Below are 13,735 nucleotides of genomic sequence, written 5' to 3'. Positions count from 1 at the left end.
GAAGAAGCATCTCCATTCCTGCCATTGGAGCAAACAACTTTGAGCTGAAACCTCAATTAGTTTCTCTGATGCAGCAGAACTGCAAGTTTCATGGACTTCCATCTGAAGATCCTTTTCAGTTCTTAACTGAATTCTTGCAGATATGTGATACTGTTAAGACTAATGGAGTAGATCCTGAAGTCTACAGGCTCATGCTTTTCCCTTTTGCTGTAAGAGACAGAGCTAGATTATGGTTGGATTCTCAACCCAAAGACAGCCTGAACTCTTGGGATAAGCTGGTCACGGCTTTCTTAGCCAAGTACTTTCCTCCTTAAAAGCTGAGCAAGCTTAGAGCTGATGTTCAAACCTTCAGACAGAAAGAAGGTGAATCCCTCTATGAAGCTTGGGAAAGATACAAACAGTTGACCAAAAAGTGTCCTTCTGACATGCTTTCAGAATGGACCATCCTGGATATATTCTATGATGGTTTATCTGAGCTACCAAAGATGTCACTGGACACTTCTGCAGGTGGATCCATTCACCTAAAGAAAACGCCTGCAGAAGCTCAAGAACTCATTGACATGGTTGCTAATAACCAGTTCATGTACACTTCTGAAAGGAATCCTATGAGTAATGGGACGCCTATGAAGAAGGGAGTTCTTGAGGTTGATACTCTGAATGCCATATTGGCTCAGAATAAAATATTGACTCAGCAAGTCAATATGATTTCTCAGAGTCTGAATGGAATGCAAGCTGCATCCAACAGTACTCAAGAGGCTTCTTATGAAGAAGAAGCTTATGATCCTGAAAACCCTGCAATAGCAGAGGTGAATTACTTAGGTGAACCTTATGGAAGCACCTATAACTCATCATGGAGAAATCATCCAAATTTCTCATGGAAGGATCAAAAGCCTCAACAAGGCTTTAATAATGGTGGAAGAAACAGGTTTAACAATAATAAACCTTTTCCATCATCCACTCAGCAACAGACAGAGAACTCTGAACAAAATACTTCTAATTTAACAAACTTAGTCTCTGATCTATCTAAGGCCACTGTAAGTTTCATGAATGAAACAAGATCTTCCATTAGAAATCTGGAAGCACAAGTGGGCCAGCTGAGTAAAAGGATCACTGAAATCCCTCCTAGTACTCTCCCAAGCAATACAGAAGAGAATCCAAAAGGAGAGTGCAAGGCCATTGACATAAGCAAAATGGCCGAACCCAATGAGGGAGAGGAGGACGTGAATCCCAAGGAGGAAGACCTCCTGGGACATCCAGTGACTAATAAGAAGCTTCCCTCTGAGGAACCAAAGGACTCTGAGGCTCATCTAGAGACCATAGAGATTCCATTGAACCTCCTTATGCCCTTCATGAGCTCTGATGAGTATTCCTCTTCTGAAGAGAATGAGGATGTTACTGAAGAGCAAACTGCCAAGTTTCTTGGTGCAATCATGAAGCTGAATGCCAAATTATTTGGCATTGATACTTGGGAAGTTGAACCTCCCTTGTTCATCAATGAACTAAGTGATCTGGATCAACTGACATTGCCTCAGAAGAGACAGGATCCTGGAAAGTTCATAATACCCTGTACCATAGGCACCATGATCTTTAAGGCTCTATGTGACCTTGGTTCAGGAATAAACATCATGCCCCTCTCTGTAATAGAGAAACTGGGAATCTATGGGGTGCAAGCTGCTAAAATCTCATTAGAGATGGCAGACAGTTCAAGAAAACAGGCTTATGGACAAATAGAGGACGTGTTAGTAAAGGTTGAAGGCCTTTACATCCCTGCTGATTTCATAGTCCTGGATACTGGAAAGGAAGAGGATGAATCCATCATCCTAGGAAGACCTTTCCTGGCCACAGCAAGAGTTGTGATTGATGTTGACAGAGGTGAAATAGTCCTTCAATGGAATGAGGACTCCCTTGTGTTTAAAACTCAAGAATCTCCCTCTGCAACCATGGCGAGGAAGCAGAAAAAGCTTCTCTCAAAGTAGAGTCAACCAGAGCCCCCACAGTCAAACTCTAAGTTTGGTGTTGGGAGGCCACAACCAAACTCTAAGTTTGGTGTTGAACTCCCATATCCAAACTCTAAGTTTGGTGTTGGAGAGTCTCAACAAAGCTCTGCACATCTGTGAGGCTCCATGAGAGCCCACTGTCAAGCTATTAATACTAAAGAAGCGCTTGTTGGGAGGCAACCCAATTTTTATTTATCTAACTATATTTTCCTTAGTTATATGTCTTTGTAGGTTCATGATCATGTGGAGTCACAAAATAAATATAAAAATTGAAAATAGAATCAAAAATAGCAGAAGAAAAATCACACCCTGGAGGAGCATCTGTCTGGCGTTCAGCGCCAGAACAGAGCATGGTTCTGGCGCTGAACGCCCAAAATGGGCAGCTTCTGGGTGCTGAACGCCAGAACAGGCATGGTTCTGGCGTTCAACGCCAGAAATGGCACACAAATGGGCGTTGAACGCCCAAAATGGCCACCAACCTGGCGCTGAACGCCCAGAGTTGGGTACAAAGGCATTTTTACATGCCTAATGGGTGCAGGGATGTAAATCCTTGAACACCTCAGGATCTGTGGACCCCACAGGATCCCCACCTACCTCCACTCACTTCTTCTCACCACTCTCTTTCACACAACCCCATAAACACTCTTCCCCAAAAACCCTTCACCAATCACCTCAATCTCTGTTCCCCATCACCTCTTCACCACTCACATCCATCCACTCTTCCCCATAAACCTACCTCATAAACTCCACCTACCTTCAAAATTCAAAACCAATTTCCCACCCAAACCCACCCATATGGCCGAACCTTAACCCCCCTCCCTTCCCTATATAAAGACCCCCATTCTTCATCAAATTCACACAACACACCCCTCTACACTCTTCTTGGCCGAAACCACATCTCTCTCTCCCTCTCCATATTTCTTCTCCTTCTTCTTCTAGTATTTTGTTTATTGCTCGAGGGCGAGCAATATTCTAAGTTTGGTGTGGTAAAAGCATAGCTTTTTTGTTTTTCCATTACCATTGATGGCACCTAAGACCGGAGAATCCTCTAAAAAGGGGAAAGGGAAGACAAAAGCTTCCACATCCGAGTCATGGGAGATGGAAAGGTTCATCTCCAAAGCCCATCAAGACCACTTCTATGATGTTGTGGCCAAGAAGAAGGTGATCCCTGAGGTCCCTTTTAAACTCAAAAGAAATGAGTATCCGGAGATCCGACATGAAATTCAAAGAAGAGGTTGGGAAGTTCTAACAAATCCCATCCAACAAGTCGGCATCCTAATGGTTCAAGAGTTCTATGCCAAAGCATGGATCACCAAGAACCATGATCAAAGTAAGAACCCGGATCCAAAGAACTATGTTACAATGGTTCGGGGGAAATACTTAGATTTTAGTCCGGAGAATGTGAGGTTGGCGTTTAACTTGCCCATGATGCAAGGAGATGAACGCCCCTACACTAGAAGGGTAAACTTTAATCAAAGGTTGGACCAAGTCCTTATGGACATATGTGTAGAAGGAGCTCAATGGAAGGTTGACTCCAAAGGCAAGCCGGTTCAACTAAGAAGATTGGACCTCAAGCCTGTAGCTAGAAGATGGTTGGAGTTCATTCAATGCTCAATCATTCCCACTAGCAACCGGTCTGAAGTTACTATAGATCGGGCCATCATGATCCATAGCATCATGATTGGAGAAGAGGTGGAAGTTCATGAGATTATACCTCAAGAACTCTACAAGGTGGCTGACAAGTCTTCCACTATGGCAAGGTTAGCCTTTCCTCGCTTCATTTGCCACCTATGCAATTCAGCTGGGATTGACATAGAGGGAGATATCCTCATTAAAGAGGACAAGCCCATCACTAAGAAAAAGATGGAGCAAGCAAGAGAGCCCATTCATGGAGCTCAAGAGGCGTATGAAGCTCATCACCATGAGATCCCGGAAATGCCTCAAATGCACTTTCCTCCACAAAACTATTGGGAGCACATCAACACCTCCCTAGAAGAATTAAGTTCCAATATGGGACAACTAAGGGTGGAACATCAAGAGCACTCCATCATGCTTCATGAAATAAGAGAAGATCAAAAAAGCAATGAGGGAGGAGCAACAAAGACAAGGAAGAGACATAGAAGAGCTCAAGGACATCATTGGTTCCTCAAGAAGGAAACGCCACCATCACTAAGGTGGATTCATTCCTTGTTCTTCTTTCTTTTGTTTTTCGTTTTCTATGTTATGTGCCTATCTATGTTTGTGTCTTCATTACATGATCATTAGTAGTAGTAACTATGTCTTAAAGTTATAAATGTCCTATGACTCCATCACCTCTCTTAAATGAAAAATGTTTTAATTCAAAAGAACAAGAAGTACATGAGTTTCGAATTTATCCTTGAACTTAGCTTAATTATATTGATGTGGTGACAATGCTTCTTGTTTTCTGAATGTATGCTTGAACAGTGCATATGTCTTTTGAAGTTGTTGTTTAAGAATGTTAAATATGTTGGCTCTTGAAAGAATGATGACTAGGAGACATGTTATTTGATAATCTGAAAAATCATAAAAATGATTCTTGAAGCAAGAAAAAGCAGCAAAGAACAAAGCTTGCAGAAAAAAAAAAAGAAAGAAAAAATATAGGCGAAAAAAATAATAGAAAGAAAAAGCAAGCAGAAAAAGCCAAAAGCTCTTAAAACCAAGAGGCAAGAGCAAAAAGCCAATAACCCTTAAAACCAAAAGGCAAGGGAAATTAAAAAGGATCCCAAGGCTTTGAGCATTAGTGGATAGGAGGGCCTAAAGGAATAAAATCCTGGTCTAAGCGGCTAAACCAAGCTATCCCTAACCATGTGCTTGTGGCGTGTAGGTGTCAAGTGAAAACTTGAGACTGAGCGGTTAAATTCAAGGTCCAAAGCAAAAAAAAAAGAGTGTGCTTAAGAACCCTGGATAACTCTAATTGGGGACTTTAGCAAAGCTGAGTCACAATCTGAAAAGGTTCACCCAATTATGTGTCTGTGGCATTTATGTATCCGGTGGTAATACTGGAAAATAAAGTGCTTAGGGCCACGGCCAAGACTCATAAAAAAAGTTGTGTTCAAGAATCATCATACTGAACTAGAAGAGTCAATAACACTATTCGAAATCTGAAGTTCCTATAGATGCCAATCATTCTGAACCTCAATGGATAAAGTGAGATGCCAAAACTATTCAAGAGGCAAAAAGCTATAAGTCCCGCTCATATGATTGAAGCTCTGTTTCATTGATAGTTTGGAATTTGTAGTATATTCTCTTCTTTTTATCCTATTTGATTTTCAGTTGCTTGGGGACAAGCAACAATTTAAGTTTGGTGTTGTGATGAGCGGATAAATTATACGCTTTTTGGCATTGTTTTTAGTATGTTTTTAGTAGGATCTAGTTACTTTTAGGGATATTTTCATTAGTTTTTATGTTAAATTCACATTTCTGGACTTTACTATGAGTTTGTGTGTTTTTTTGTGATTTCAGGTATTTTCTGGCTGAAATTGAGGGACTTGAGCAAAAATCTGATTCAGAGGTTGAAGAAGGACTGCTGATGCTGTTGGATTCTGACCTCCCTGCACTCAAAGTAGATTTTCTGGAGCTACAGAACTCAAAATAGCGCACTTCCAATTGCGTTGGAAAGTAGACATACAGGGCTTTCCAGAAATATATAATAGTCCATACTTTGGCCAAGAATAGACGACGTAAACTGGCGTTCAACGCCAGCTTTCTACCCAAATCTGGCGTCCAGCGCCAGAAAAGGAGCCAAAACCAGAGTTGAACGCCCAAACTGGCACAAAAGCTGGCGTTCAACTCCAGGAAGGACCTCTACACGTGCAACACTCAGGCTCAGCCCAAACACACACCAAGTGGGCCCAGGAAGTGGATTTATACATCAATTACTTACTCATGTAAACCCTAGTAGCTAGTTTATTATAAATAGGACCTTTTACTATTGTATTAGGCATCTTTTGATCATCTTAGGATCTTAGGATCATCTTTGAACGCATTGTTCTTAGACATTAGGGGCTGGCCATCTCGGCCATGCCTGGACTTTCACTTATGTAATTTCAACGGTAGAGTTTCTACACTCCATAGATTAAGGTGTGGAGCTCTGCTGTTCCTCAAAGATTAATGCAAAGTACTACTGTTTTCTATTCAATTCATCTTATTTCGCTTCTAAGATATCCATTCGCACCCAAGAACGTGATGAAGGTGATGATTATGTGTGACGCTCATCATCCTTCTCCTTTATGAACGCGTGCCTGACATACACTTCCGTTCTACATGAAATAAGCTAGAATGAATATCTCTTAGATCTCTTAACCAGAATCTTCGTGGCGTAAGCTAGAATGATGGCGGCATTCAAGAGAATCCGGAAAGTCTAAACCTTGTCTGTGGTAATCCGAGTAGGATTCGATGAACGAATGACTGTGACGAGCTCCAAACTCGCGATTGCAGGGCGTTAGTGACAGACGCAAAAGGATAGTAAATCCTATTCCAGCATGATCGAGAATCGACAGATGAATATCCGTGCCGTGACAGGGTGCGTGAGCATATTATTCACTGAGAGGATAAGATGAAGCCATTGGCAAGGGTGAAACCTCCAGACGATTAGCCGTGCCATGACAGGGCATTGGATCATTTTTCCGAGAGATGACCGAAAGTAGCCATTGACAGTGGTGATATATCACATAAAACCAGCCATGGAAAGGAGTAAGACTGACTGGATGAAGATAGCAGGAAAGCAGAGGTTCAGAGGAACGAAAGCATCTCCATTCGCTTATCTGAAATTCCTACCAATGAATTACATAAGTATCTCTATCCCTATTTTATTATATAATATTCGAAAACACCATCATCACTTTATATCCGCCTGACTGAGATTTGCAAGGTGACCATAGCTTGCTTCATACCAACAATCTCTGTGGGATTCGACCCTTACTCACGTAAAGTATTACTTGGACGACCCAGTGCACTTGCTGGTTAGTTGTATCAAAGTTGTGACAAATTATGAATGTGTAATCACGATTACGCGTACCAAGTTGCTCACGTGCCAGGAATAGTTTGAGCCTGGACATCACAATTTCGTGCACCATCTAAGCGGCTAAACCAAGCTGTCCCTAACCATGTGCTTGTGGCGTGAAGGTGTCAAGTGAAAACTTGAGACTGAACGGTTAAAGTCAAGGTCCAAGGCAAAAAGAAGAGTGTGCTTAAGAACCCTGGACACCTCTAATTGGGGACTTTAGCAAAGCTAAGTCACAATCTGAAAGGTTCACCCAATTATGTGTCTGTGGCATTTATGTATCCGGTGGTAATACTGGAAAACAAAGTGCTTAGGGCCACGGCCAAGACTCATAAAGAATCTGTGTTCAAGAATCATCACACTAAACTAGGAGAATCAATAACACTATCTGAATTCTAAGTTCCTATAGATGCCAATCACTCTGAGCTTCAATGGATAAAGTGAGATGCCAAAACTGTTCAGAAGCAAAAAGCTACTAGTCCCGCTCAGCTAATTAGAATCTGAGCTTCACTCAAAAACTCTGAGATATTATTGCTTCTCAACCTATTAGTCTTCTATTTTATTTGTCTAGTTGCTTGAGGACAAGCAACAGTTTAAGTTTGGTGATGTGATGAGCGGATATTTTATACGCTTTTTGGGGTTAATTTCATATAGTTTTGAGTATATTCTAGTTAGTTTTTAGTTTATTTCCATTAGTTTTTAGGAAAAATTCATATTTTTGGACTTTACTATGAGTTGTGTGTTTTTCTGTAATTTCAGGTATTTTTCTAGCTGAAATTGAAGGAGCTGAGCAAAAATTTGATTCAGGCTGAAAAAGGACTGCTGATGCTGTTGGATTCTGACCTCCCTACACTCAAAGTGGATTTTCTAGAGCTACAGAACTCGAAATGGCATGCTTCCAATTGCGTTGGAAAGTAGACATCCAGGGCTTTCCAGCAATATAAATAGTCCAAACTTTGCACAAGGATAGATGACGTAAACTGGCGTTCAACGCCAGTTCTCTGCCCAATTCTGGCGTCCAGCGCCAGAAAAGGATCAAAAGCTGGAGTTGAACGCCCAAACTGGCACAAAAACTGGCGTTCAACTCCACAAATGGCCTCTGCACATGAATTGCTTAAATCTCAGCCCAGCACACACCAAGTGGGCCCCAGAAGTGGATCTCTGCATCATCCATCATAGTTCACTCATTTTTTGTAAACCTAGGCTACTAGTTTAGTATTTAAACAACTTTTAGAGACTTATTTTGACATCTCATGACATTTTAAATCTAAACTTTGTATTCTCTGACGGCATGAGTCTCTAAACCCCATTGTTGGGGGTGAGAAGCTCTGCTGTGTCTCGATGAATTAAAGTAAGTATTTCTGTTTTCCATTCAAACACGCTTGTTCCTATCTAAGATGTTCATTCGCGCTTAACTGTGATGGAGGTGATGATCTGTGACACTCATCACCTCCCTCAAATCATGAACGTGTGCCTGACAACCACCTCCGTTCTATATACGATTGAATGAGTATCTCTTAGATTCCTTAATCAGAATCTCCGTGGTATAAGCTAGAACTGATGGCGGCATTCATGAGAATCCGGAAAGTCTAAACCTTGTCTGTGGTATTCCGAGTAGGATTCAAGGATTGAATGACTATGACGAGCTTCAAACTCCTGAAGGCTGGGCATTAGTGACAGACGCAAAAGGATAGTAAATCCTATTCCAACCGGATCGAGAACCAACCGGTGATTAGCCGTGCTGTGACAGAGCGCGTGAGCGTAGTTTTCACTGGAAGGATGGAAGGTAGCCATTGACAACAGTGATCCACCAACACACAGCTTGCCATAGGAGGATGTGCGTGCGTGAATTAGAAGACAGAGGAAAGCAGAGATTCAGAAGACAAAGTATCTCCAAAACTCCAACATATTCTCCATTACTGCATAATAAGTAACCCTTAATTTATGCTTACTTGGTTATTCGCAATTCAACTGATAAACATATTTGACTTCCTGACTAAGATTTACAAGATAACCATAGATTGCTTCAAACCAACAATCTCCGTGGGATTCGACCCTTACTCACGTAAGGTATTACTTGGACGACCCAGTGCACTTGCTGGTTAGTGGTACGAGTTGGGAAAAGTGTGATTCACAATTCGTGCACCACTTATCATCCACAAACAAATGGACAAGTGGAAGTGTCCAACCGGGAAATCAAGAGAATCTTGGAGAAAGTGGTCAATCCGCAAAGAAAGGATTGGAGCCTCCGGTTAGGAGATGCACTATGGGCATATAGAATGGCCTACAAGACTCCGATAGGGATGAGTCCTTTCCAGATCATCTATGGTAAGGCATACCACCTCCCAGTGGAGATTGAGCATCAAGCCTATTGGGCGGTAAAGCAGTGTAACATGGATTTAGCCAAGGCAGGTGAAGCTGGGAAGTTACAACTAGAGGAGCTTGAATGTTTGAGGAACGAGTCATATGAGAATGCCCGAATCTACAAGGAAAAGACTGAAGCATTCCATGACCATCACATCCGGAAGAAGGACTTTCAAGAAGGTGATGAGGTCCTCCTCTACAACTCAAGGCTCCGATTTATGCCTGGCAAACTCCGCTCTAGATAGGAAGGACCTTTCAAGGTGAAGGAGATGAAGCCCTACGGAGTGGTGGAATTATTTGATCCCAAGAGTGAAGCAACTTTCAAAGTGAATGGACATAGAGTGAAGAAGTACCATGGGTGCAAGCCCCCAAAAGAGTTAGAGGTGTACATATTGGAGGATGCACCAAGAAGAGAGGAAGCTTAACAAAAGGACCGTCCAACTTAAGGACGTTAAAGAAAAGTGCTTGGTGGGAGGCACCCCACCGTGGTAAGATCTTCCTTGTTTATACCATCTTGTTTGCATTCTTTAGTTTCTTATGAATTTTGTGATCTTTTGATGATTGATTGAATGCATAGAAATGCTAGCTTTGTTGATTTTGTTGGATAGGTAGAATGTTCATATAGATAGGATGCGAAAAAGATAAAGAAAACAAAAATTTTTCTTTGAAGCAGGGCACCGACGCGCCAGCGCACAGTGCGCGTGCGCGCCGGTGGCGAAATTCCATTCTTGGGCCAAATACCCGAGAGTCATGCCCACTTTGTGCCCAACTCGCGCCAGGCACCCACGCGTTCGCGTACATGCTGCCTGCGCGCACCCTTGCAATTTAACCATCGACGCGCCAGCACACAGTGCGCGCGCGTGCCGATGGAGATATGTGGATTCTTTGGTACAAAAACTAGAGAGTTGTGCCACAATTGGGCCAACCTTGTGCCAAAACTGACGCGTCCGCGTATTGTGCGTGTCCGTGCCAGTTGCGAAATACCTCAAGCACGCGTCCGCGCAAGGTGCGCGTCCGCGCGCCTGCCTCACTGATTAACTCTGGTACAAAAACTAGAGACTTGAGCCAACTTTGTGCCACTTCTGTGCCTAAGGCACAACTTCCCTCGCGCGCACGCCACTAACACGCACGCGTCCTCTGCTAGCACCCTCACCGACGCGCCAGCGCACCTTGCGCACGCACGCCGGTTGCGCGAGTCAGTTTAATACCTTCGCGCCTTACCCTGTTTTTCTTTATCTCAACCCCTTTTCTTTCTTAGTTTCTTTTTCTTCTTCCTCCATCATTTCCCTCCTCTTCTTCTTCTTCTTCCTCCATAATCCACCACCACTGTCTCCGCCCACTCACTGGCGACAACCACCTTTTCCGGTGGCACTACACTTCTCCTATTTTCTTTCTCATCTTTACAAAAGAAGATTAAACCTTGTTCCTTCATACTTTTCAAGGTTTCACTTCTTCTACTTCTCTTCTTTATTTTCTCTTGCATTATTTCTTCTAGTTAGATGCTTCTTATTGCTTTACTTAGTTTCTCTTTCACTTGCATGATGATGTTTCTTACTTCTTGTTTGCTTACTTTTCCTTTTTCCTTATTTCTCCATGGATGTTGAATTTGAGCTTAATTTGCATTAATAGATCTTTTGTCATTCTTTTTCTTATCTTTGCCATTGTGTGATGTTTATGTGATGATTGATGTTCAATTTTGGGCTTTGAATTAGTTTAGTATCTCATAATTGCTCATTGCTAGATTATTGCACGCCAAGTGTTGGAGGAAATGCACACATACCATTTTGGTTCATTTTAGTCGAAGATTTTCAAATTGGTGCTCCCTCCTCATTCACTTGCTTTCTCTTAAATGCATTGAGTCTAATTTGTGTGCCTCAAGTTCATACTTGCCAATTAGATATTGATTGAACATGACTTGCTCTTTATTATGGATGCTTGAGATCACTCTTCTCATGCCATTGCATGCTTTACTTCCTCTTGCATCCCATGCCAAGTGTTATGACCCTTGCTTTTACATTCACCATGGGCACTACAAGTCACTTGCATGTTTTTTTTCAAATTGATTATTGGGTTTAATGTTTTCCTTCCTTCCCTTCCTTTTTAGGATGGCCACCAAGAAAAGAAAGGAGATAGCTTCGAGAAAACCGGCCACAAAAAGGGCACTCCAAAGGTCAAACTCTAAGGCGTGCTCTTCATTAGGAGCCAAACCCTTATCTAAGAAAGGGAAGACACCCGCTCCTATTGATGTGAATGAAAAGGGCAAACCGGCGAAAGATTCTTCAAGGTTCCCCAACCACTTTTGTGAACTTATGTTCCCCTCCAGGGCCGTAAGGAACTATCATCCTGAGCATCTACTCGCTCCGCCGGACAAGGTTGCTCCTTATATTTTGCCCCGCATTGAACAGCGAGGATGGGAGTTTCTCTTGAGGAAACCAAGGGAAATCAACCTCTCTTGGGTGGAAGAATTCTACACTAACTACCATCTTCCCTCTCTTCAATCGGTATACATGCGCCGGAAGCAAGTCTCAGTTTTAGAAGAGGCTATTCAGCAAGTGTTTAATGTCTTACTAGTATCAAGTGACATGGATGGCTACCAAGACGTCTTACGCCAGCGGGAGAAGTTTGGATTCAATTGGGACTCGATCCTCTGAGTCATTGCTGAACTAGAGGCATTTTGGATCCATAGTCGACTGCGGATGAGGCCCAAGAGCATTGACGCTCGCTTTCTCACTGTGGAAGCTAGAGCTTGGGCCCAGATCCTCTCTCATTATGTGCTACCTAGCACCCACAAGTCGTCCCTCACGGCAGACCTCGCCTTGCTTGTTTGGTGTGTTCTCACGGAGAAGCCGGTGAACATCCTGCTTCTTGTCAAGCAAGCGATGGGTCAAGTTCACGACCGGGGTAATTTGTCATTTCCAACATTGGTATCTGACTTAGTTGCTGCTGCGGATGTTTCTTGGGAAGCCAAGGATAAAAAGATTGTAGTTCCAGCTAAGGGCGATGTGGTCCCAAGCGGAAAATACCTACACCTTCCCATGAACAAACCAAGCCTCGACATGGCCCCGCCACTTCTTTTTCCTTCTAGCTCATCATCACCACCACTGAGATCCACACATCAAAGGATAGAAGATCTTCACCGGAAGCTTGATAGTTATAAGCGGCGCAACCACCGCCGATACACTTACATCAAGAAGCTTCTGGGTTGTATTACCCCTAGCATGGAGGAACCCGAAATATTCACATCCACCTCAAACCCAAGTGATGGGAGCTCTGATGAAGGGGATGGTGAAGGTTCCAGTCCCGACCGTCCCTTGCGTATTATTCGTAGCACGGAGGACCGTGCTAATTTCTAAAGTGTGGGGAAGTCGTTCGACCGATCTCCATGGGTAACAATCTCTTCCCTTCAATACCCATGGATTTATCTTTTGCTTAGAAGTTAGTATATTGCATGTGTAGTTAGTTTTGCTTGTAAATACCCTTTGCATGATAGTTAGTTTCTATGGAGTTACTTGGTCAAAACAATAACTTCCTTTTCAAGAAACTGTGTTTTGGGTGACCTACCGAAATTCTAAAAAATTTTTGCAGTGAACTTGCTTTAAGAATGTATTTGGAACATAGTGATTGAGCTAAGAATACAAGCATGAAAGTTTTGAGCCTATTGCATGGTTACATCTTCTAACCATTATTTCCATTCTTGTGTGCATATCTCTCTCTATGATTGCGATCCTTGCTTTCTCTGATTCTATATGTCCATTGCTTTGTGTATGAATGCATTTACATGATTGAGGCCATCATTTCAATAGTCACTTTTCCTAAATGGCCTTAACCCTTTCATCTACCATTGCTAACCCATTTTGAGCCTATGATAAACCCTCTTTGTTCTTAAAAAGAGCACATCAACAACCCTAAGTGAAAAACCATGAATGTCCCTAAATTTGAATCCTTGATTAACTTAGGTAAGTTAGGATGTGTATCATTCAAATAGGAGGGTATACTTGGGAAATTCGGGTAGATATATAGGTGTGTAATTGTAGTGTAATTGAAAATTCTAGAATTTGGGAACATACTCATGTGTTGAATGATTAAACTGTATGTATTGAAACTTTTGTTCACAAAGAAACCCCAAGAAAAGGGGATAATAAAAAAAGAGAAGAGAAAAGAAAAGAGAGAAAGCAACGAAAGGGGACAAAGATTGCCCAAGATAAAGCAACAAAAAAAAACAATTCATATGGGTGTGGATTGAAAAGAATGCATGAGTATGCAAAAAGAGTAAAACTCAAGGGTAGCTAGGTAATGTATTGTAGTTGTATAGGTTGTTCTATGTGTCTAGTGGATCCTAGGTTGATCAAGG

The 13,735-nt window shown here is 42.2% G+C and overlaps 1 non-coding gene across 1 annotated transcript; it reads right to left on the bottom strand.

The window, feature by feature from the left end:
• Positions 1–323: 323 nt before the first annotated feature.
• LOC112752467 (small nucleolar RNA R71) lies at positions 324–431 on the bottom strand. Its single transcript, XR_003176903.1, has one exon. It is a non-coding gene; the product is annotated as a small nucleolar RNA R71 (small nucleolar RNA).
• Positions 432–13,735: the final 13,304 nt, after the last annotated feature.

The sequence above is a fragment of the Arachis hypogaea genome, chromosome 15, assembly GCF_003086295.3.
Source record: "Arachis hypogaea cultivar Tifrunner chromosome 15, arahy.Tifrunner.gnm2.J5K5, whole genome shotgun sequence".
In the NCBI taxonomy this organism is placed as follows: Eukaryota; Viridiplantae; Streptophyta; class Magnoliopsida; order Fabales; family Fabaceae; genus Arachis; species Arachis hypogaea.
The sequence above is the reverse complement of the archived record's forward strand: the minus strand, read 5'-3'. Positions and strand labels throughout refer to the sequence as shown.